Genomic DNA, 25,113 nt, shown 5'->3' with positions numbered 1-25,113 from the left:
TTATTGGGATAATAATTGTGTTCACCTTTATTGGGATAACTGTCCTCTTCTTTATTGGGATAACTGTGATGTCCTTTATTGGGATAACTGTGCTCTCCTTTATTGGGATAACTGTGATGTCCTTTATTGGGATAACTGTGCTCTCCCTTATTGGTATAACTGTGCTCTGCTTTATTGGGATAACTGTGCTATGCTTTATTGGGATAACTGTGCTCTGCTTTATTGGGATAACTGTGATGTCCTTTCTTGGGAGAACTGTGATGTCCTTTATTGGGATAACTGTGCTTCCTTTATTGGGATAACTGGGATATCCTTTATTGGGATAACTGTAGTCTCCTTTATTTGGATAACTGTGCTCTCCTTTATTGGGATAACAACTGGAATACCCTTTATTGCGATAACTGGAGTATCCTTTATTGGGATAACTGTGCTCTGCTTTATTGGCATAACTGCGCTGTCCTTTATTGGGATACTTGTGATGTCCTTTATTGGGATAACTGTGGTCTCCTTTATTGGGATAAATGTGCTGTCCTTTATTGGGATAACTGTGATGTCCTTTATTGGGATAACTGTGATCTCCTTTATTTGGATAACTGTGATGTCCTTTATTGGGATAACTGTAATGTCCTTTATTGGAATAACTGTGCTCTCCTTTATTGGGATAACTGTGCTCTGCTTTACTGGAATAACTGGGAAGTCCTTTATTGGGATAACTTGGATGCCCTTCATTGGGATAACTGTGCTGTCCTTTATTGGGACTACTGTGATGTCCTTTATTGTGATATCTGTGCTGTCCTTTATTGGGATAACTGTGGTCTCCGTTATTGGGATAACTGTGATGTCCTTTATTGGGATAACTGAGCTGTCCTTTATTGGGAGAACTCTGCTATCCTTACTGCGAAAACTGTGATGTCCTTTATTTGGTTAACTCTGCTGTCCTTTATTGGGATAACTGAGCTGTCCTTTATTGGGATAACTGTGCTATCCTTACTGGGATAGCTGGGATGTCCTTTATTGGGATAACTGGGCTCCCCTTTATTGGGATAACTGGGATGTGCTTTATCGGGATAACTGTGATGATCTTTATTTGGATAATTGTGATGTCCTTTATTGCGATAAATGGGATATCCTTTATTGGGATAACTGTGCTCTCCTTTATTGGGAAAACTGTGCTGCCCTGAATTGGGATAACTGGGATAGCCTTTATTGGGATAACTGTAATGTCCTTTATTGGGATAACTGTGCTCTGCTTTATTGGGATAATAACTGTGCTGTCCTGTATTGGGATAACTGGGATGTCCTTTATTGGGATAACTGTGCTCTGCTTTATTGGGATAACTGTGATGTCCTTTTTTGGGATAACTGTGCTGACCTTTATTGGGATAACTGTGATGTCCTTTATTGGGATAACTGTGATGTCCTTTTTTGTGATAACTGTGGTTTCCTTTATTGGGATAACTGAGCTGTCCTTTATTGGAATAATTGTGATGTCCTTTATTGGGATAATTGGGATATCCTTTATTGGGATAACAGTGCTGACCTTTATTGGGGTAACGGTGATGTCCTTTATTGGGTTAACGGTTCTCTGCTTCATATTGGGATAACTGGGATGTCCTTTATTGGGAGAACTGGGATGTCCTTTATTGGGATAACTGTGCTGTCCTCTATTGGGCTATCTGTGCTGTCCTTTATTGGGATAACTGTGGTCTTTATTGGGATAACTGTGCTCTCCTTTATTGGGATAACTGTGCTCTACTTTATTGGGATAACTGTGCTGTCCTTTATTGGCATTACTGTGCTGTCCTTTATTGGGATAACTGTGGTCTCCTTTATTGGGATAACTGTGGTCTCCTTTATTGGGATATCCGTGATGTCCTTTATTGGGATAACTGTGATGTCCTTTATTGGGATAACTGTCATGTCCTTTATTGGGATATCTGTGGTGTCCTTTATTGGGATAACTGTGATGTCCTTTATTGGGATAACTGCGATGTCCTTTATTGTGATAACTGTGCTCTGCTTTATTGGGATAATAACTGTGCTGTCCTGTATTGGGATAACTGTGATGTCCTTTATTGGGATAATTGGGATATCCATTATTGGAATAACTGTGCTGACCTTTATTGGGATAACTGTGATGTCCTTTATTGGGATAACTGTGATGTCATTTATTGTGATCACTGTGCTGTCCTTTATTGGGATAACTGGGATATCCTTTATTGGGATAATAAATGTAGTCTCCTTTATTGGGATAATAACTGTGGTCTCCTTTATTGGGATAACTGGGATATCCTTTATTGGGTTAATACCTGTAGTCTCCTTTATTGGGATACAATTGTGCTGTCCTTTATTGGGATAACTGGGATATCCTTTATTGTGATAATAACTGTTGTCTCCTTTATTGGGATAATAACTGTGCTGTCCTTTATTGGGATAACTGGGATATTCTTTATTGGGATAATAACTGTAGTCTCCTTTATTGGGATAATAATTGTGTTCACCTTTATTGGGATAACTGTCCTCTTCTTTATTGGGATAACTGTGATGTCCTTTATTGGGATAACTGTGCTCTCCTTTATTGGGATAACTGTGATGTCCTTTATTGGGATAACTGTGCTCTCCCTTAATAGTATAACTGTGCTCTGCTTTATTGGGATAACTGTGCTATGCTTTATTGGGATAACTGTGCTCTGCTTTATTGGGATAACTGTGATGTCCTTTCTTGGGAGAACTGTGATGTCCTTTATTGGGATAACTGTGCTGTCCTTTATTGGGATAACTGGGATATCCTTTATTGGGATAACTGTAGTCTCCTTTATTTGGATAACTGTGCTCTCCTTTATTGGGATAACAACTGGAATACCCTTTATTGCGATAACTGGAGTATCCTTTATTGGGATAACTGTGCTCTGCTTTATTGGCATAACTGCGCTGTCCTTTATTGGGATACTTGTGATGTCCTTTATTGGGATAACTGTGGTCTCCTTTATTGGGATAAATGTGCTGTCCTTTATTGGGATAACTGTGATGTCCTTTATTGGGATAACTGTGATCTCCTTTATTTGGATAACTGTGATGTCCTTTATTGGGATAACTGTAATGTCCTTTATTGGAATAACTGTGCTCTCCTTTATTGGGATAACTGTGCTCTGCTTTACTGGAATAACTGGGAAGTCCTTTATTGGGATAACTTGGATGCCCTTCATTGGGATAACTGTGCTGTCCTTTATTGGGACTACTGTGATGTCCTTTATTGTGATATCTGTGCTGTCCTTTATTGGGATAACTGTGGTCTCCGTTATTGGGATAACTGTGATGTCCTTTATTGGGATAACTGAGCTGTCCTTTATTGGGATAACTGAGCTGTCCTTTATTGGGAGAACTCTGCTATCCTTACTGCGAAAACTGTGATGTCCTTTATTTGGTTAACTCTGCTGTCCTTTATTGGGATAACTGAGCTGTCCTTTATTGGGATAACTGTGCTATCCTTACTGGGATAGCTGGGATGTCCTTTATTGGGATAACTGGGCTCCCCTTTATTGGGATAACTGGGATGTGCTTTATCGGGATAACTGTGATGATCTTTATTTGGATAATTGTGATGTCCTTTATTGCGATAAATGGGATATCCTTTATTGGGATAACTGTGCTCTCCTTTATTGGGAAAACTGTGCTGCCCTGAATTGGGATAACTGGGATAGCCTTTATTGGGATAACTGTAATGTCCTTTATTGGGATAACTGTGCTCTGCTTTATTGGGATAATAACTGTGCTGTCCTGTATTGGGATAACTGGGATGTCCTTTATTGGGATAACTGTGCTCTGCTTTATTGGGATAACTGTGATGTCCTTTTTTGGGATAACTGTGCTGACCTTTATTGGGATAACTGTGATGTCCTTTATTGGGATAACTGTGATGTCCTTTATTGGCATAATAACTGTGCTGTCCTTTATTGGGATAACTGTGATGTCCTTGATTGCGATAACTGTGCTCTGCTTTATTGGGATAATAACTGTGCTGTCCTGTATTAGGATAACTGGGATGTCCTTTATTGGGATAACTGTTATATGCTTTATTAGGACAACTGTGTTCTCCTTTATTGGGATAATTACTGTGCTCTCCTTTATTGGGATAACTGTGCTCTGCTTTATTGGGATATCTGGGATGTCCTTTATTGGGATAACTGCGATGTCCTTTTTTGGGATAACTGTGCTGACCTTTATTGGAATAACTGTGATGTCCTTTGTTGGGAGAACTGTGATGTCCTTTATTGGGATAATTGTGCTGTCCTTTATTGGGATAACTGTGATGTCCTTTATTGGGATAACTGTGATGTCTTTTATTGGGATAACTGTAATGTCCTTTATTGGGATAACTGTGCTCTGCTTTATTGGGATAATAACTGTGCTGTCCTGTATTGGGATAACTGGGATGTCCTTTATTGGGATAACTGTAATGTCCTTTATTGGGATAACTGTGCTCTGCTTTATTGGGATAATAACTGTGCTGTCCTGTATTGGGATAACTGGGATGTCCTTTATTGGGATAACTGTGCTCTGCTTTATTGGGATAACTGTGATGTCCTTTTCTGGGATAACTGTGCTGACCTTTATTGGGATAACTGTGATGTCCTTTATTGGGATAACTGTGATGTCCTTTATTGGCATAATAACTGTGCTGTCCTTTATTGGGATAACTGTGATGTCCTTGATTGCGATAACTGTGCTCTGCTTTATTGGGATAATAACTGTGCTGTCCTGTATTAGGATAACTGCGATGTCCTTTATTGGGACAACTGTGTTCTCCTTTATTGGGATAATTACTGCGCTCTCCTTTATTGGGATAACTGTGCTCTGCTTTATTGGGATATCTGGGATGTCCTTTATTGGGATAACTGCGATGTCCTTTATTGGGATAACTGTGCTGACCTTTATTGGAATAACTGTGATGTCCTTTGTTGGGAGAACTGTGATGCCCTTTATTGGGATAATTGTGCTGTCCTTTATTGGGATAACTGGGATTTCCTTTATTGGGATAACTGTAGTCTCCTTTATTTGGATAATTGTGCTCTCCTTTATTGGGATAACTGGAATATCCTTTATTGCGCTAACTGGAGTATCCTTTATTTGGATAACAGTGCTCTGCTTTATTGGCATAACTGTGCTGTCCTTTATTGGGATAACTGTGATGTCCTTTATTGGGATAACTGTGGTCTCCTTTATTGGGATAAATGTGCTGTCCCTTATTGGGATAACTGTGATGTTCTTTATTGGGATAACTGTGATGTCCTTTTTTGGGATAACTGTGATGTCCTTTATTGGGATAACTGTGATGTCCTTTATTGGGATAACTGTGATGTCCTTTATTGGGATAATAACTGTGCTCTCATTTATTGGGATAACTGTGCTCTGCTTTATTGGAATAACTGGGAAGTCCTTTATTGGGATAACTGGGATGCCCTTCATTGGGATAACTGTGCTCTCCTTTATTGGGACTACTGTGATGTCCATTATTGTGATAACTGTGCTGTCCTTTATTGGGATAACTGTGGTCTCCTTTATTGGATAACTGTGATGTCCTTTATTGGGATAACTGAGCTGTCCTTTATTGGGATAACTGAGCTGTCCTTTATTGGAATAACTCTGCTATCCTTACTGGGATAACTGTGATGTCCTTTATTTGGTTAACTCTGCTGTCCTTTATTGGGATATCTGAGCTGTCATTTATTGGGATGACTGAGCTGTCCTTTATTGGGATAAATGTGCTATCCTTACTGGGATAACTGGGAAGTCCTTTATTGGGATAACTGGGCTCCCCTTTATTGGGATAACTGGGATGTGCTTTAGTGGAATCACTGTGCTCTCTATTGGGATAACTGGGCTCTCCTTTATTGGGATAACTGGGATGATCTTTATTGGGATAAATGTGATGTCCTTTATGCGAAAAATGGGATATCCTTTATTGGGACAACTGTGCTCTCCTTTATTGGGATAACTGTGCTGCCCTGAATTGGGATAACTGGGATACCCTTTATTGGGATTACTGGGATACCCTTTATTGTGATAACTGGGATGTCTTTTATTGGGGTAACTGTGATGTCCTTTATTGGAATACCTGGATGCCCTTTATTGGGATAACTGTGATGTCCTTTATTGGGATAACTGTGCTGATCTTTATTGGGACAACTGTGATGTCCTTTATTGGGATAACTGTGATGTCCTTTTTTGGGATAATTGTGGTTTCCTTTATTGGGATAACTGAGCTATCCTTTACTGGAATAACTGTGATGTCCTTTATTGGGATAACTGTGCTGTCCTCTATTGGGATAACTGTGCTCTACTTTATTGGGATAACTGTGCTGTCCTTTATTGGCATAACTGTGCTGTCCTTTATTGGGATAACTGTGGTCTCCTTTATTGGGATTTCTGTGATGTCCATTATTGGGATAACTGTGATATCCTTTATTGGGATATCTGTGATGTCCTTTATTGGGATATCTGTGATGTCCTTTATTGGGATAACTGTGATGTCTTTTATTGGGGTAACTGTGCTCTGCTTTATTGGGATAATAACTGTGCTGTCCTGTATTGGGATAACTGGGATGTCCTTTATTGAGATTACTGGGGTATCCTTTATTGGGATAACTGTGCTGACCTTTATTGGGATAACTGTGATGTCCTTTATTGGGATAACTGGGATATCCTTTATTGGGATAATTACTGTGCTCTCCTTTATTGGGATTATAACTGTGCTCTGCTTTATTGGGAGAACTGGGATGTCCTTTATTAGCATAACTGCGATGTCCTTTATTGGGATAACTGTACTGCCCTGAATTGGGATTACTGAGATACCCTTTATTAGGATTACTGGGATACCCTTTATTGTGATAACTGGGATTTCTTTTATTGGGATAACTGTGATGTCCTTTATTGGAATAACTGGGATGCCCTTTATTGGGATAACTGTGCTCTGCTTTATTGGGATAACTGGGATGTCCTTTATTGGGATAACTCTAGTCTCCTTTATTTGGATAACTGTGCTCTCCTTTATTGGGATAACTGGAATATTCTTTATTGCGATTACTGGAGTATCCTTTATTGCGATAACTGTGCTCTGCTTTATTGGCATAACTGTGCTGTCCTTTATTGGGATAACTGTGATGTCCTTCATTGGGATGACTGTGATATCTTTTATTGGGATAATTGTAATGTCCTTTATTGGGATAACTGTGCTCTGCTTTATTGGGATAATAACTGTGCTGTCCTGTATTGGGATAACCGTAATGTCCTTTATTTGGATAACTATGCTCTGTTTTATTGGGATAATAACTGTGCTGTCCTGTATTGGGATAACTGTGATGTCCTTTATTGGGATAACTGTGCTCTGCTTTATTGGGATAACTGTGATGTCCATTTTTGGGATAACTGTGCTGACCTTTATTGGGATAACTGTGATGTCCTTTATTGGGATAACTGTGATGTCCTTTATAGGCATAATAACTGTGCTGTCCTTTATTCGGACAACTGGGATACCCTTTATTGTGATAACTGGGATGTCTTTTATTGGGATAACTGCGATGTCCTTTATTGGAATAACTGGGATGCCCTTTATTGGGATAACTGTGATGTCCTTTATTGGGATAACTGTGATGTCCTATATTGGGATAACTGTGGTCTCCTTTATTGGGATAACTGTGATGTCCTTTATTGGGATAACTGTGGTCTCCTTTATTGGGATAATAACTGGGATGTCCTTTATTGGGATAATTGTGATGTCCTTTATTGGGATAACTGTAGTCTCCTTTATTTGGATAACTGTGCTTTCCTTTATTGGGATAATAACTGGAATATCCTTTATTGCGATACCTGGAGTATCCTTTATTGGGATAACTGTGCTCTGCTTTATTGGCATAACTGCGCTGTCCTTTATTGGGATAACTGTGATGTCCTTTATTGGGATAACTGTGGTCTCCTTTATTGGGAGAAATGTGCTGTCCCTTATTGGGATAACTGTGATGTCCTTTATTGGGATAACTGTGATGTCCTTTATTGGGATAACTGTAATGTCCTTTATTGGGATAACTGTGATGTCCTTTATTGGGATAACTGTGATGTCCTTTATTGTGATAACTGTGCTCCGCTTTATTGGGATAATAACTGTGCTGTCCTGTATTGGGATAACTGGGATGTCTTTTATTGGGATAACTGGGATATCCTTAATTGGGATAACTGTGCTGGCCTTTATTGGGATAACTGTGATGTCATTTATTGGGATCACTGTGCTGTCCCTTAGTGGGATAACTGGGATATCCTTTATTGGGATAATAAATGTAGTCTCCTTTATTGGGATAATAACTGTGGTCTCCTTTATTGGGATAACTGGGATATCCTTTATTGGGTTAATACCTGTAGTCTCCTTTATTGGGATAAAATTGTGCTGTCCTTTATTGTGATAACTGGGATATCCTTTATTGGGATAATAACAGTTGTCTCCTTTATTGGGATAATAACTGTGCTGTCCTTTATTGGGATAACTGGGATATTCTTTATTGGGATAATAACTATAGTCTCCTTTATTGGGATAACTGTGATGTCCTTTATTGGGATAACTGTGATGTCCTTTATTGGGATAACTGTAATGGCCTTTATTGGGATAACTGTGCTCTCCTTTATTGGGATAACTGTGCTCTCCTTTATTGGGATAACTGTGATGTCCTTTATTGGGATAACTGTGCTCTCCCTTATTGGGATAACTGTGCTCTGCTTTATTGGGATAACTGTGCTATGCTTTATTAGGATAACTGTGCTCTGCTTTATTGAGATAACTGGGATGTCCTTTATTGGGATAAATGTGCTGACCTTAACTGGGATAACTGTGATGTCCTTTGTTGGGAGAACTGTGATGTCCTTTATTGGGATAACTGTGCTGTCCTTTATTGGGATAACTGGGATATCCTTTATTGGGATAACTGTAGTCTCCTTTATTTGGATAACTGTGCTCTCCTTTATTGGGATAACAACTGGAATACCCTTTATTGCGATAACTGGAGTATCCTTTATTGGGATAACTGTGCTCTGCTTTATTGGCATAACTGCGCTGTCCTTTATTGGGATACTTGTGATGTCCTTTATTGGGATAACTGTGGTCTCCTTTATTGGGATAAATGTGCTGTCCTTTATTGGGATAACTGTGATGTCCTTTATTGGGATAACTGTGATCTCCTTTATTTGGATAACTGTGATGTCCTTTATTGGGATAACTGTAATGTCCTTTATTGGAATAACTGTGCTCTCCTTTATTGGGATAACTGTGCTCTGCTTTACTGGAATAACTGGGAAGTCCTTTATTGGGATAACTTGGATGCCCTTCATTGGGATAACTGTGCTGTCCTTTATTGGGACTACTGTGATGTCCTTTATTGTGATATCTGTGCTGTCCTTTATTGGGATAACTGTGGTCTCCGTTATTGGGATAACTGTGATGTCCTTTATTGGGATAACTGAGCTGTCCTTTATTGGGATAACTGAGCTGTCCTTTATTGGGAGAACTCTGCTATCCTTACTGCGAAAACTGTGATGTCCTTTATTTGGTTAACTCTGCTGTCCTTTATTGGGATAACTGAGCTGTCCTTTATTGGGATAACTGTGCTATCCTTACTGGGATAGCTGGGATGTCCTTTATTGGGATAACTGGGCTCCCCTTTATTGGGATAACTGGGATGTGCTTTATCGGGATAACTGTGATGATCTTTATTTGGATAATTGTGATGTCCTTTATTGCGATAAATGGGATATCCTTTATTGGGATAACTGTGCTCTCCTTTATTGGGAAAACTGTGCTGCCCTGAATTGGGATAACTGGGATAGCCTTTATTGGGATAACTGTAATGTCCTTTATTGGGATAACTGTGCTCTGCTTTATTGGGATAATAACTGTGCTGTCCTGTATTGGGATAACTGGGATGTCCTTTATTGGGATAACTGTGCTCTGCTTTATTGGGATAACTGTGATGTCCTTTTTTGGGATAACTGTGCTGACCTTTATTGGGATAACTGTGATGTCCTTTATTGGGATAACTGTGATGTCCTTTATTGGCATAATAACTGTGCTGTCCTTTATTGGGATAACTGTGATGTCCTTGATTGCGATAACTGTGCTCTGCTTTATTGGGATAATAACTGTGCTGTCCTGTATTAGGATAACTGGGATGTCCTTTATTGGGATAACTGTTATATGCTTTATTAGGACAACTGTGTTCTCCTTTATTGGGATAATTACTGTGCTCTCCTTTATTGGGATAACTGTGCTCTGCTTTATTGGGATATCTGGGATGTCCTTTATTGGGATAACTGCGATGTCCTTTTTTGGGATAACTGTGCTGACCTTTATTGGAATAACTGTGATGTCCTTTGTTGGGAGAACTGTGATGTCCTTTATTGGGATAATTGTGCTGTCCTTTATTGGGATAACTGTGATGTCCTTTATTGGGATAACTGTGATGTCTTTTATTGGGATAACTGTAATGTCCTTTATTGGGATAACTGTGCTCTGCTTTATTGGGATAATAACTGTGCTGTCCTGTATTGGGATAACTGGGATGTCCTTTATTGGGATAACTGTAATGTCCTTTATTGGGATAACTGTGCTCTGCTTTATTGGGATAATAACTGTGCTGTCCTGTATTGGGATAACTGGGATGTCCTTTATTGGGATAACTGTGCTCTGCTTTATTGGGATAACTGTGATGTCCTTTTCTGGGATAACTGTGCTGACCTTTATTGGGATAACTGTGATGTCCTTTATTGGGATAACTGTGATGTCCTTTATTGGCATAATAACTGTGCTGTCCTTTATTGGGATAACTGTGATGTCCTTGATTGCGATAACTGTGCTCTGCTTTATTGGGATAATAACTGTGCTGTCCTGTATTAGGATAACTGCGATGTCCTTTATTGGGACAACTGTGTTCTCCTTTATTGGGATAATTACTGCGCTCTCCTTTATTGGGATAACTGTGCTCTGCTTTATTGGGATATCTGGGATGTCCTTTATTGGGATAACTGCGATGTCCTTTATTGGGATAACTGTGCTGACCTTTATTGGAATAACTGTGATGTCCTTTGTTGGGAGAACTGTGATGCCCTTTATTGGGATAATTGTGCTGTCCTTTATTGGGATAACTGGGATTTCCTTTATTGGGATAACTGTAGTCTCCTTTATTTGGATAATTGTGCTCTCCTTTATTGGGATAACTGGAATATCCTTTATTGCGCTAACTGGAGTATCCTTTATTTGGATAACAGTGCTCTGCTTTATTGGCATAACTGTGCTGTCCTTTATTGGGATAACTGTGATGTCCTTTATTGGGATAACTGTGGTCTCCTTTATTGGGATAAATGTGCTGTCCCTTATTGGGATAACTGTGATGTTCTTTATTGGGATAACTGTGATGTCCTTTTTTGGGATAACTGTGATGTCCTTTATTGGGATAACTGTGATGTCCTTTATTGGGATAACTGTGATGTCCTTTATTGGGATAATAACTGTGCTCTCATTTATTGGGATAACTGTGCTCTGCTTTATTGGAATAACTGGGAAGTCCTTTATTGGGATAACTGGGATGCCCTTCATTGGGATAACTGTGCTCTCCTTTATTGGGACTACTGTGATGTCCATTATTGTGATAACTGTGCTGTCCTTTATTGGGATAACTGTGGTCTCCTTTATTGGATAACTGTGATGTCCTTTATTGGGATAACTGAGCTGTCCTTTATTGGGATAACTGAGCTGTCCTTTATTGGAATAACTCTGCTATCCTTACTGGGATAACTGTGATGTCCTTTATTTGGTTAACTCTGCTGTCCTTTATTGGGATATCTGAGCTGTCATTTATTGGGATGACTGAGCTGTCCTTTATTGGGATAAATGTGCTATCCTTACTGGGATAACTGGGAAGTCCTTTATTGGGATAACTGGGCTCCCCTTTATTGGGATAACTGGGATGTGCTTTAGTGGAATCACTGTGCTCTCTATTGGGATAACTGGGCTCTCCTTTATTGGGATAACTGGGATGATCTTTATTGGGATAAATGTGATGTCCTTTATGCGAAAAATGGGATATCCTTTATTGGGACAACTGTGCTCTCCTTTATTGGGATAACTGTGCTGCCCTGAATTGGGATAACTGGGATACCCTTTATTGGGATTACTGGGATACCCTTTATTGTGATAACTGGGATGTCTTTTATTGGGGTAACTGTGATGTCCTTTATTGGAATACCTGGATGCCCTTTATTGGGATAACTGTGATGTCCTTTATTGGGATAACTGTGCTGATCTTTATTGGGACAACTGTGATGTCCTTTATTGGGATAACTGTGATGTCCTTTTTTGGGATAATTGTGGTTTCCTTTATTGGGATAACTGAGCTATCCTTTACTGGAATAACTGTGATGTCCTTTATTGGGATAACTGTGCTGTCCTCTATTGGGATAACTGTGCTCTACTTTATTGGGATAACTGTGCTGTCCTTTATTGGCATAACTGTGCTGTCCTTTATTGGGATAACTGTGGTCTCCTTTATTGGGATTTCTGTGATGTCCATTATTGGGATAACTGTGATATCCTTTATTGGGATATCTGTGATGTCCTTTATTGGGATATCTGTGATGTCCTTTATTGGGATAACTGTGATGTCTTTTATTGGGGTAACTGTGCTCTGCTTTATTGGGATAATAACTGTGCTGTCCTGTATTGGGATAACTGGGATGTCCTTTATTGAGATTACTGGGGTATCCTTTATTGGGATAACTGTGCTGACCTTTATTGGGATAACTGTGATGTCCTTTATTGGGATAACTGGGATATCCTTTATTGGGATAATTACTGTGCTCTCCTTTATTGGGATTATAACTGTGCTCTGCTTTATTGGGAGAACTGGGATGTCCTTTATTAGCATAACTGCGATGTCCTTTATTGGGATAACTGTACTGCCCTGAATTGGGATTACTGAGATACCCTTTATTAGGATTACTGGGATACCCTTTATTGTGATAACTGGGATTTCTTTTATTGGGATAACTGTGATGTCCTTTATTGGAATAACTGGGATGCCCTTTATTGGGATAACTGTGCTCTGCTTTATTGGGATAACTGGGATGTCCTTTATTGGGATAACTCTAGTCTCCTTTATTTGGATAACTGTGCTCTCCTTTATTGGGATAACTGGAATATTCTTTATTGCGATTACTGGAGTATCCTTTATTGCGATAACTGTGCTCTGCTTTATTGGCATAACTGTGCTGTCCTTTATTGGGATAACTGTGATGTCCTTCATTGGGATGACTGTGATATCTTTTATTGGGATAATTGTAATGTCCTTTATTGGGATAACTGTGCTCTGCTTTATTGGGATAATAACTGTGCTGTCCTGTATTGGGATAACCGTAATGTCCTTTATTTGGATAACTATGCTCTGTTTTATTGGGATAATAACTGTGCTGTCCTGTATTGGGATAACTGTGATGTCCTTTATTGGGATAACTGTGCTCTGCTTTATTGGGATAACTGTGATGTCCATTTTTGGGATAACTGTGCTGACCTTTATTGGGATAACTGTGATGTCCTTTATTGGGATAACTGTGATGTCCTTTATAGGCATAATAACTGTGCTGTCCTTTATTCGGACAACTGGGATACCCTTTATTGTGATAACTGGGATGTCTTTTATTGGGATAACTGCGATGTCCTTTATTGGAATAACTGGGATGCCCTTTATTGGGATAACTGTGATGTCCTTTATTGGGATAACTGTGATGTCCTATATTGGGATAACTGTGGTCTCCTTTATTGGGATAACTGTGATGTCCTTTATTGGGATAACTGTGGTCTCCTTTATTGGGATAATAACTGGGATGTCCTTTATTGGGATAATTGTGATGTCCTTTATTGGGATAACTGTAGTCTCCTTTATTTGGATAACTGTGCTTTCCTTTATTGGGATAATAACTGGAATATCCTTTATTGCGATACCTGGAGTATCCTTTATTGGGATAACTGTGCTCTGCTTTATTGGCATAACTGCGCTGTCCTTTATTGGGATAACTGTGATGTCCTTTATTGGGATAACTGTGGTCTCCTTTATTGGGAGAAATGTGCTGTCCCTTATTGGGATAACTGTGATGTCCTTTATTGGGATAACTGTGATGTCCTTTATTGGGATAACTGTAATGTCCTTTATTGGGATAACTGTGATGTCCTTTATTGGGATAACTGTGATGTCCTTTATTGTGATAACTGTGCTCCGCTTTATTGGGATAATAACTGTGCTGTCCTGTATTGGGATAACTGGGATGTCTTTTATTGGGATAACTGGGATATCCTTAATTGGGATAACTGTGCTGGCCTTTATTGGGATAACTGTGATGTCATTTATTGGGATCACTGTGCTGTCCCTTAGTGGGATAACTGGGATATCCTTTATTGGGATAATAAATGTAGTCTCCTTTATTGGGATAATAACTGTGGTCTCCTTTATTGGGATAACTGGGATATCCTTTATTGGGTTAATACCTGTAGTCTCCTTTATTGGGATAAAATTGTGCTGTCCTTTATTGTGATAACTGGGATATCCTTTATTGGGATAATAACAGTTGTCTCCTTTATTGGGATAATAACTGTGCTGTCCTTTATTGGGATAACTGGGATATTCTTTATTGGGATAATAACTATAGTCTCCTTTATTGGGATAACTGTGATGTCCTTTATTGGGATAACTGTGATGTCCTTTATTGGGATAACTGTAATGGCCTTTATTGGGATAACTGTGCTCTCCTTTATTGGGATAACTGTGCTCTCCTTTATTGGGATAACTGTGATGTCCTTTATTGGGATAACTGTGCTCTCCCTTATTGGGATAACTGTGCTCTGCTTTATTGGGATAACTGTGCTATGCTTTATTAGGATAACTGTGCTCTGCTTTATTGAGATAACTGGGATGTCCTTTATTGGGATAAATGTGCTGACCTTAACTGGGATAACTGTGATGTCCTTTGTTGGGAGAACTGTGATGTCCTTTATTGGGATAACTGTGCTGTCCTTTATTGGGATAACTGGGATATCCTTTATTGGGATAACTGTAGTCTCCTTTATTTGGATAACTGTGCTCTCCTTTATTGGGATAACAACTGGAATACCCTTTATTGCGATAACTGGAGTATCCTTTATTGGGATAACTGTGCTCTGCTTTATTGGCATAACTGCGCTGTCCTTTATTGGGATACTTGTGATGTCCTTTATTGGGATAACTGTGGTCTCCTTTATTGGGATAAATGTGCTGTCCTTTATTGGGATAACTGTGATGTCCTTTATTGGGATAACTGTGATCTCCTTTATTTGGATAACTGTGATGTCCTTTATTGGGATAACTGTAATGTCCTTTATTGGAATAACTGTGCTCTCCTTTATTGGGATAACTGTGCTCTGCTTTACTGGAATAACTGGGAAGTCCTTTATTGGGATAACTTGGATGCCCTTCATTGGGATAACTGTGCTGTCCTTTATTGGGACTACTGTGATGTCCTTTATTGTGATATCTGTGCTGTCCTTTATTGGGATAACTGTGGTCTCCGTTATTGGGATAACTGTGATGTCCTTTATTGGGATAACTGAGCTGTCCTTTATTGGGATAACTGAGCTGTCCTTTATTGGGAGAACTCTGCTATCCTTACTGCGAAAACTGTGATGTCCTTTATTTGGTTAACTCTGCTGTCCTTTATTGGGATAACTGAGCTGTCCTTTATTGGGATAACTGTGCTATCCTTACTGGGATAGCTGGGATGTCCTTTATTGGGATAACTGGGCTCCCCTTTATTGGGATAACTGGGATGTGCTTTATCGGGATAACTGTGATGATCTTTATTTGGATAATTGTGATGTCCTTTATTGCGATAAATGGGATATCCTTTATTGGGATAACTGTGCTCTCCTTTATTGGGAAAACTGTGCTGCCCTGAATTGGGATAACTGGGATAGCCTTTATTGGGATAACTGTAATGTCCTTTATTGGGATAACTGTGCTCTGCTTTATTGGGATAATAACTGTGCTGTCCTGTATTGGGATAACTGGGATGTCCTTTATTGGGATAACTGTGCTCTGCTTTATTGGGATAACTGTGATGTCCTTTTTTGGGATAACTGTGCTGACCTTTATTGGGATAACTGTGATGTCCTTTATTGGGATAACTGTGATGTCCTTTATTGGCATAATAACTGTGCTGTCCTTTATTGGGATAACTGTGATGTCCTTGATTGCGATAACTGTGCTCTGCTTTATTGGGATAATAACTGTGCTGTCCTGTATTAGGATAACTGGGATGTCCTTTATTGGGATAACTGTTATATGCTTTATTAGGACAACTGTGTTCTCCTTTATTGGGATAATTACTGTGCTCTCCTTTATTGGGATAACTGTGCTCTGCTTTATTGGGATATCTGGGATGTCCTTTATTGGGATAACTGCGATGTCCTTTTTTGGGATAACTGTGCTGACCTTTATTGGAATAACTGTGATGTCCTTTGTTGGGAGAACTGTGATGTCCTTTATTGGGATAATTGTGCTGTCCTTTATTGGGATAACTGTGATGTCCTTTATTGGGATAACTGTGATGTCTTTTATTGGGATAACTGTAATGTCCTTTATTGGGATAACTGTGCTCTGCTTTATTGGGATAATAACTGTGCTGTCCTGTATTGGGATAACTGGGATGTCCTTTATTGGGATAACTGTAATGTCCTTTATTGGGATAACTGTGCTCTGCTTTATTGGGATAATAACTGTGCTGTCCTGTATTGGGATAACTGGGATGTCCTTTATTGGGATAACTGTGCTCTGCTTTATTGGGATAACTGTGATGTCCTTTTCTGGGATAACTGTGCTGACCTTTATTGGGATAACTGTGATGTCCTTTATTGGGATAACTGTGATGTCCTTTATTGGCATAATAACTGTGCTGTCCTTTATTGGGATAACTGTGATGTCCTTGATTGCGATAACTGTGCTCTGCTTTATTGGGATAATAACTGTGCTGTCCTGTATTAGGATAACTGCGATGTCCTTTATTGGGACAACTGTGTTCTCCTTTATTGGGATAATTACTGTGCTCTCCTTTATTGGGATAACTGTGCTCTGCTTTATTGGGATATCTGGGATGTCCTTTATTGGGATAACTGCGATGTCCTTTATTGGGATAACTGTGCTGACCTTTATTGGAATAACTGTGATGTCCTTTGTTGGGAGAACTGTGATGCCCTTTATTGGGATAATTGTGCTGTCCTTTATTGGGATAACTGGGATTTCCTTTATTGGGATAACTGTAGTCTCCTTTATTTGGATAATTGTGCTCTCCTTTATTGGGATAACTGGAATATCCTTTATTGCGCTAACTGGAGTATCCTTTATTTGGATAACAGTGCTCTGCTTTATTGGCATAACTGTGCTGTCCTTTATTGGGATAACTGTGATGTCCTTTATTGGGATAACTGTGGTCTCCTTTATTGGGATAAATGTGCTGTCCCTTATTGGGATAACTGTGATGTTCTTTATTGGGATAACTGTGATGTCCTTTTTTGGGATAACTGTGATGTCCTTTATTGGGATAACTGTGATGTCCTTTATTGGGATAACTGTGATGTCCTTTATTGGGATAATAACTGTGCTCTCATTTATTGGGATAACTGTGCTCTGCTTTATTGGAATAACTGGGAAGTCCTTTATTGGGATAACTGGGATGCCCTTCATTGGGATAACTGTGCTCTCCTTTATTGGGACTACTGTGATGTCCATTATTGTGATAACTGTGCTGTCCTTTATTGGGATAACTGTGGTCTCCTTTATTGGATAACTGTGATGTCCTTTATTGGGATAACTGAGCTGTCCTTTATTGGGATAACTGAGCTGTCCTTTATTGGAATAACTCTGCTATCCTTACTGGGATAACTGTGATGTCCTTTATTTGGTTAACTCTGCTGTCCTTTATTGGGATATCTGAGCTGTCATTTATTGGGATGACTGAGCTGTCCTTTATTGGGATAAATGTGCTATCCTTACTGGGATAACTGGGAAGTCCTTTATTGGGATAACTGGGCTCCCCTTTATTGGGATAACTGGGATGTGCTTTAGTGGAATCACTGTGCTCTCTATTGGGATAACTGGGCTCTCCTTTATTGGGATAACTGGGATGATCTTTATTGGGATAAATGTGATGTCCTTTATGCGAAAAATGGGATATCCTTTATTGGGACAACTGTGCTCTCCTTTATTGGGATAACTGTGCTGCCCTGAATTGGGATAACTGGGATACCCTTTATTGGGATTACTGGGATACCCTTTATTGTGATAACTGGGATGTCTTTTATTGGGGTAACTGTGATGTCCTTTATTGGAATACCTGGATGCCCTTTATTGGGATAACTGTGATGTCCTTTATTGGGATAACTGTGCTGATCTTTATTGGGACAACTGTGATGTCCTTTATTGGGATAACTGTGATGTCCTTTTTTGGGATAATTGTGGTTTCCTTTATTGGGATAACTGAGCTATCCTTTACTGGAATAACTGTGATGTCCTTTATTGGGATAACTGTGCTGTCCTCTATTGGGATAACTGTGCTCTACTTTATTGGGATAACTGTGCTGTCCTTTATTGGCATAACTGTGCTGTCCTTTATTGGGATAACTGTGGTCTCCTTTATTGGGATAACTGTGCTGTCCTTTATTGGGATTTCTGTGATGTCCATTATTGGGATAACTGTGATATCCTTTATTGGGATATCTGTGATGTCCTTTATTGGGATATCTGTGATGTCCTTTATTGGGATAACTGTGATGTCTTTTATTGGGGTAACTGTGCTCTGCTTTATTGGGATAATAACTGTGCTGTCCTGTATTGGGATAACTGGGATGTCCTTTATTGAGATTACTGGGATATCCTTTATTGGGATAACTGTGCTGACCTTTATTGGATAACTGTGATGTCCTTTATTGGGATAACTGGGATATCCTTTATTGGGATAATTACTGTGCTCTCCTTTATTGGGATTATAACTGTGCTCTGCTTTATTGGGAGAACTGGGATGTCCTTTATTAGCATAACTGCGATGTCCTTTATTGGGATAACTGTACTGCCCTGAATTGGGATTACTGAGATACCCTTTATTAGGATTACTGGGATACCCTTTATTGTGATAACTGGGATTTCTTTTATTGGGATAACTGTGATGTCCTTTATTGGAATAACTGGGATGCCCTTTATTGGGATAACTGTGCTCTGCTTTATTGGGATAACTGGGATGTCCTTTATTGGGATAACTCTAGTCTCCTTTATTTGGATAACTGTGCTCTCCTTTATTGGGATAACTGGAATATTCTTTATTGCGATTACTGGAGTATCCTTTATTGCGATAACTGTGCTCTGCTTTATTGGCATAACTGTGCTGTCCTTTATTGGGATAACTGTGATGTCCTTCATTGGGATGACTGTGATATCTTTTATTGGGATAATTGTAATGTCCTTTATTGGGATAACTGTGCTCTGCTTTATTGGGATAATAACTGTGCTGTCCTGTATTGGGATAACCGTAATGTCCTTTATTTGGATAACTATGCTCTGTTTTATTGGGATAATAACTGTGCTGTCCTGTATTGGGATAACTGTGATGTCCTTTATTGGGATAACTGTGCTGACCTTTATTGGGATAACTGTGATGTCCTTTATTGGGATAACTGTGATGTCCTTTATAGGCATAATAACTGTGCTGTCCTTTATTCGGACAACTGGGATACCCTTTATTGTGATAACTGGGATGTCTTTTATTGGGATAACTGCGATGTCCTTTATTGGAATAACTGGGATGCCCTTTATTGGGATAACTGTGATGTCCTTTATTGGGATAACTGTGATGTCCTATATTGGGATAACTGTGGTCTCCTTTATTGGGATAACTGTGATGTCCTTTATTGGGATAACTGTGGTCTCCTTTATTGGGATAATAACTGGGATGTCCTTTATTGGGATAATTGTGATGTCCTTTATTGGGATAACTGTAGTCTCCTTTATTTGGATAACTGTGCTTTCCTTTATTGGGATAATAACTGGAATATCCTTTATTGCGATACCTGGAGTATCCTTTATTGGGATAACTGTGCTCTGCTTTATTGGCATAACTGCGCTGTCCTTTATTGGGATAACTGTGATGTCCTTTATTGGGATAACTGTGGTCTCCTTTATTGGGAGAAATGTGCTGTCCCTTATTGGGATAACTGTGATGTCCTTTATTGGGATAACTGTGATGTCCTTTATTGGGATAACTGTAATGTCCTTTATTGGGATAACTGTGATGTCCTTTATTGGGATAACTGTGATGTCCTTTATTGTGATAACTGTGCTCCGCTTTATTGGGATAATAACTGTGCTGTCCTGTATTGGGATAACTGGGATGTCTTTTATTGGGATAACTGGGATATCCTTAATTGGGATAACTGTGCTGGCCTTTATTGGGATAACTGTGATGTCATTTATTGGGATCACTGTGCTGTCCCTTAGTGGGATAACTGGGATATCCTTTATTGGGATAATAAATGTAGTCTCCTTTATTGGGATAATAACTGTGGTCTCCTTTATTGGGATAACTGGGATATCCTTTATTGGGTTAATACCTGTAGTCTCCTTTATTGGGATAAAATTGTGCTGTCCTTTATTGTGATAACTGGGATATCCTTTATTGGGATAATAACAGTTGTCTCCTTTATTGGGATAATAACTGTGCTGTCCTTTATTGGGATAACTGGGATATTCTTTATTGGGATAATAACTATAGTCTCCTTTATTGGGATAACTGTGATGTCCTTTATTGGGATAACTGTGATGTCCTTAATTGGGATAACTGTAATGGCCTTTATTGGGATAACTGTGCTCTCCTTTATTGGGATAACTGTGCTCTCCTTTATTGGGATAACTGTGATGTCCTTTATTGGGATAACTGTGCTCTCCCTTATTGGGATAACTGTGCTCTGCTTTATTGGGATAACTGTGCTATGCTTTATTAGGATAACTGTGCTCTGCTTTATTGAGATAACTGGGATGTCCTTTATTGGGATAAATGTGCTGACCTTAACTGGGATAACTGTGATGTCCTTTGTTGGGAGAACTGTGATGTCCTTTATTGGGATAACTGTGCTGTCCTTTATTGGGATAACTGGGATATCCTTTATTGGGATAAATGGAGTCTCCTTTATTTGGATAACTTTGCTTTCCTTTATTGGGATAATAACTGGAATATCCTTTATTGCGATAACTGGAGTATCCTTTATTGGGATAACTGTGCTCTGCTTTATTGGCATAACTGCGCTGGCCTTTATTGGGATAATTGTGATGTCCTTTATTGGGATAACTGTGGTCTCCTTTATTGGGATAAATGTGCTGTCCCTTATTGGGATAACTGTGATGTCCTTTATTGGGATAACTGTAATTTCCTTTATTGGAAAAACTGTGCTCTCCTTTATTGGGATAACTGTGCTCTGCTTTATTGGAATAACTGGGAAGTCCTTTATTGGGATAACTGGGATGCCCTTCATTGGGATAACTGTGCTGTCCTTTATTGGGACTACTGTGATGTCCTTTATTGTGATATCTGTGCAGTCCTTTATTGGGATAACTGTGGTCTCCATTATTGGGATAACTGTGATGTCCTTTATTGGGATAACTGAGCTGTCCTTTATTGGGATAACTGAGCTGTCTTTTATTGGGATAACTCTGCTATCCTTACTGCGAAAACTGTGATGTCCTTTATTTGCTTAACTCTGCTGTCCTTTATTGGGATAACTGTGATGTCCTTTATTGGGATAACTGTGATGTCCTATATTGGGATAACTGTGGTCTCCTTTATTGGGATAACTGTGATGTCCTTTATTGGGATAACTGTGGTCTCCTTTATTGGGAGAAATGTGCTGTCCCTTATTGGGATAACTGTGATGTCCTTTATTGGGATAACTGTGATGTCCTTTATTGGGATAACTGTAATGTCCTTTATTGGTATAACTGTGATTTTCTTTATTGGGATAACTGTGATGTCCTTTATTGTGATAACTGTGCTCCGCTTTATTGGGATAATAACTGTGCTGTCCTGTATTGGGATAACTGGGATGTCTTTTATTGGGATAACTGGGATATCCTTAATTGGGATAACTGTGCTGGCCTTTATTGGGATAACTGTGATGTCATTTATTGGGATCACTGTGCTGTCCCTTAGTGGGATAACTGGGATATCCTTTATTGGGATAATAAATGTAGTCTCCTTTATTGGGATAATAACTGTGGTCTCCTTTATTGGGATAACTGGGATATCCTTTATTGGGTTAATACCTGTAGTCTCCTTTATTGGGATAAAATTGTGCTGTCCTTTATTGTGATAACTGGGATATCCTTTATTGGGATAATAACAGTTGTCTCCTTTATTGGGATAATAACTGTGCTGTCCTTTATTGGGATAACTGGGATATTCTTTATTGGGATAATAACTATAGTCTCCTTTATTGGGATAACTGTGATGTCCTTTATTGGGATAACTGTGATGTCCTTTATTGGGATAACTGTAATGGCCTTTATTGGGATAACTGTGCTCTCCTTTATTGGGATAACTGTGCTCTCCTTTATTGGGATAACTGTGATGTCCTTTATTGGGATAACTGTGCTCTCCCTTATTGGGATAACTGTGCTCTGCTTTATTGGGATAACTGTGCTATGCTTTATTAGGATAACTGTGCTCTGCTTTATTGAGATAACTGGGATGTCCTTTATTGGGATAAATGTGCTGACCTTAACTGGGATAACTGTGATGTCCTTTGTTGGGAGAACTGTGATGTCCTTTATTGGGATAACTGTGCTGTCCTTTATTGGGATAACTGGAATATCCTTTATTGGGATAAATGGAGTCTCCTTTATTTGGATAACTTTGCTTTCCTTTATTGGGATAATAACTGGAATATCCTTTATTGCGATAACTGGAGTATCCTTTATTGGGATAACTGTGCTCTGCTTTATTGGCATAACTGCGCTGGCCTTTATTGGGATAACTGTGATGTCCTTTATTGGGATAACTGTGGTCTCCTTTATTGGGATAAATGTGCTGTCCCTTATTGGGATAACTGTGATGTCCTTTATTGGGATAACTGTAATTTCCTTTATTGGAAAAACTGTGCTCTCCTTTATTGGGATAACTGTGCTCTGCTTTATTGGAATAACTGGGAAGTCCTTTATTGGGATAACTGGGATGCCCTTCATTGGGATAACTGTGCTGTCCTTTATTGGGACTACTGTGATGTCCTTTATTGTGATATCTGTGCAGTCCTTTATTGGGATAACTGTGGTCTCCATTATTGGGATAACTGTGATGTCCTTTATTGGGATAACTGAGCTGTCCTTTATTGGGATAACTGAGCTGTCCTTTATTGGGATAACTCTGCTATCCTTACTGTGAAAACTGTGATGTCCTTTATTTGCTTAACTCTGCTGTCCTTTATTGGGATAACTGAGTTGTCCATTATTGGGATGACTGAGCTGTCCTTTATTGGGATAACTGTGCTATCCTTACTGGGAAAGCTGGGATGTCCTTTATTGGGATAACTGGGCTCCCCTTTATTGGGATAACTGGGATGTGCTTTATTGGGATAACTGTGATGATCTTTATTGGGATAATTGTGATGTCCTTTATTGCGATAAATGGGATATCCTTTATTGGGATAACTGTGCTCTCCTTTATTGGGATAACTGTGCTGCCCTGAATTGGGATAACTGGGATAGCCTTTATTGGGATTACTGGGATACCCTTTATTGTGATAACTGGGATGTCTTTTATTGGGATAACTGATGTCCTTTATTGGAATAACTGGGATGCCCTTTATTGGGATAACTGTGCTCTGCTTTATTGGGATAACTGGGATGTCCTTTATTGGGATAACTGTGCTGACCTTTATTGGGATAACTGTGATGTTCTTTGTTGGGAGAACTGTGATGTCCTTTATTGGGATAACTGTGCTGTCCTTTATTGGGATAACTAGGATATCCTTTACTGGGATAAATGTAGTCTCCTTTATTTGTATAACTGTGCTCTCCCTTATTGGGAGAACTGGAATAGCCTTTATTGCGATAACTGGAGTATTCTTTATTGGGATAACTGTGCTCTGCTTTATTGGCATAACTGTGCTGTCCTTTATTGGGATAACTGTGATGTCCTTTATTGGGATAACTGTGATGTTTTTTATTGGGATAACTGTAATGTCCTTTATTGGGATAACTGTGCTCTGCTTTATTGGGATAATAACTGTGCTGTCCTGTATTGGGATAACTGGGATGTCCTTTATTGGGATAACTGTAATGTCCTTTATTGGGATAACTGTGCTCTGCTTTATTGGGATAATAACTGTGCTGTCCTGTATTGGGATAACTGGGATGTCCTTTATTGGGATAACTGTAATGTCCTTTATTGGGATAACTATGCTCTGCTTTATTGTGATAATAACTGTGCTGTCCTGTATTGGGATAACTGGGATGTCCTTTATTGGGATAACTGTGCTCTCCTTTATTGGGATAATAACTGTGATGTCCTTTTTTAGGATAACTGTGCTGACCTTTATTGGGATAACTGTGATGTCCTTTATTGGGATAACTGTGATGTCCTTTATTGGCATAATAACTGTGCTGTCCTTTATTGGGATAACTGGGATATCCCTTATTGGTATAACTGGGATATCCTTTATTGGGATAACTGTGATATGCTTTATTAGGGCAACTATGTTCTCCTTTATTGGGTTAACGGTGCTCTGCTTCATATTGGGATAACTGGGATGTCCTTTATTGGGAGAACTGTGATGTCCTTTATTGGGATAACTGTGCTGTGTTCTATTGGGATAACTGTGCTGTCCTTTATTGGGATAACTGTGGTCTTTATAGTGATAACTGTGCTCTCCTTTATTGGGATAACTGTGCTCTACTTTATTGGGATAATTGTGCTGTCCTTTATTGGCATAACTGTGCTGTCCTTTATTGGGATAACTGTGGT

This window comes from Somniosus microcephalus, chromosome 3, assembly GCF_052327205.1.
Source record: "Somniosus microcephalus isolate GS21.2 chromosome 3, FLI_Smic_1.0, whole genome shotgun sequence".
Lineage (NCBI taxonomy): Eukaryota > Metazoa > Chordata > Chondrichthyes > Squaliformes > Somniosidae > Somniosus > Somniosus microcephalus.
The sequence above is the reverse complement of the archived record's forward strand: the minus strand, read 5'-3'. Positions refer to the sequence as shown.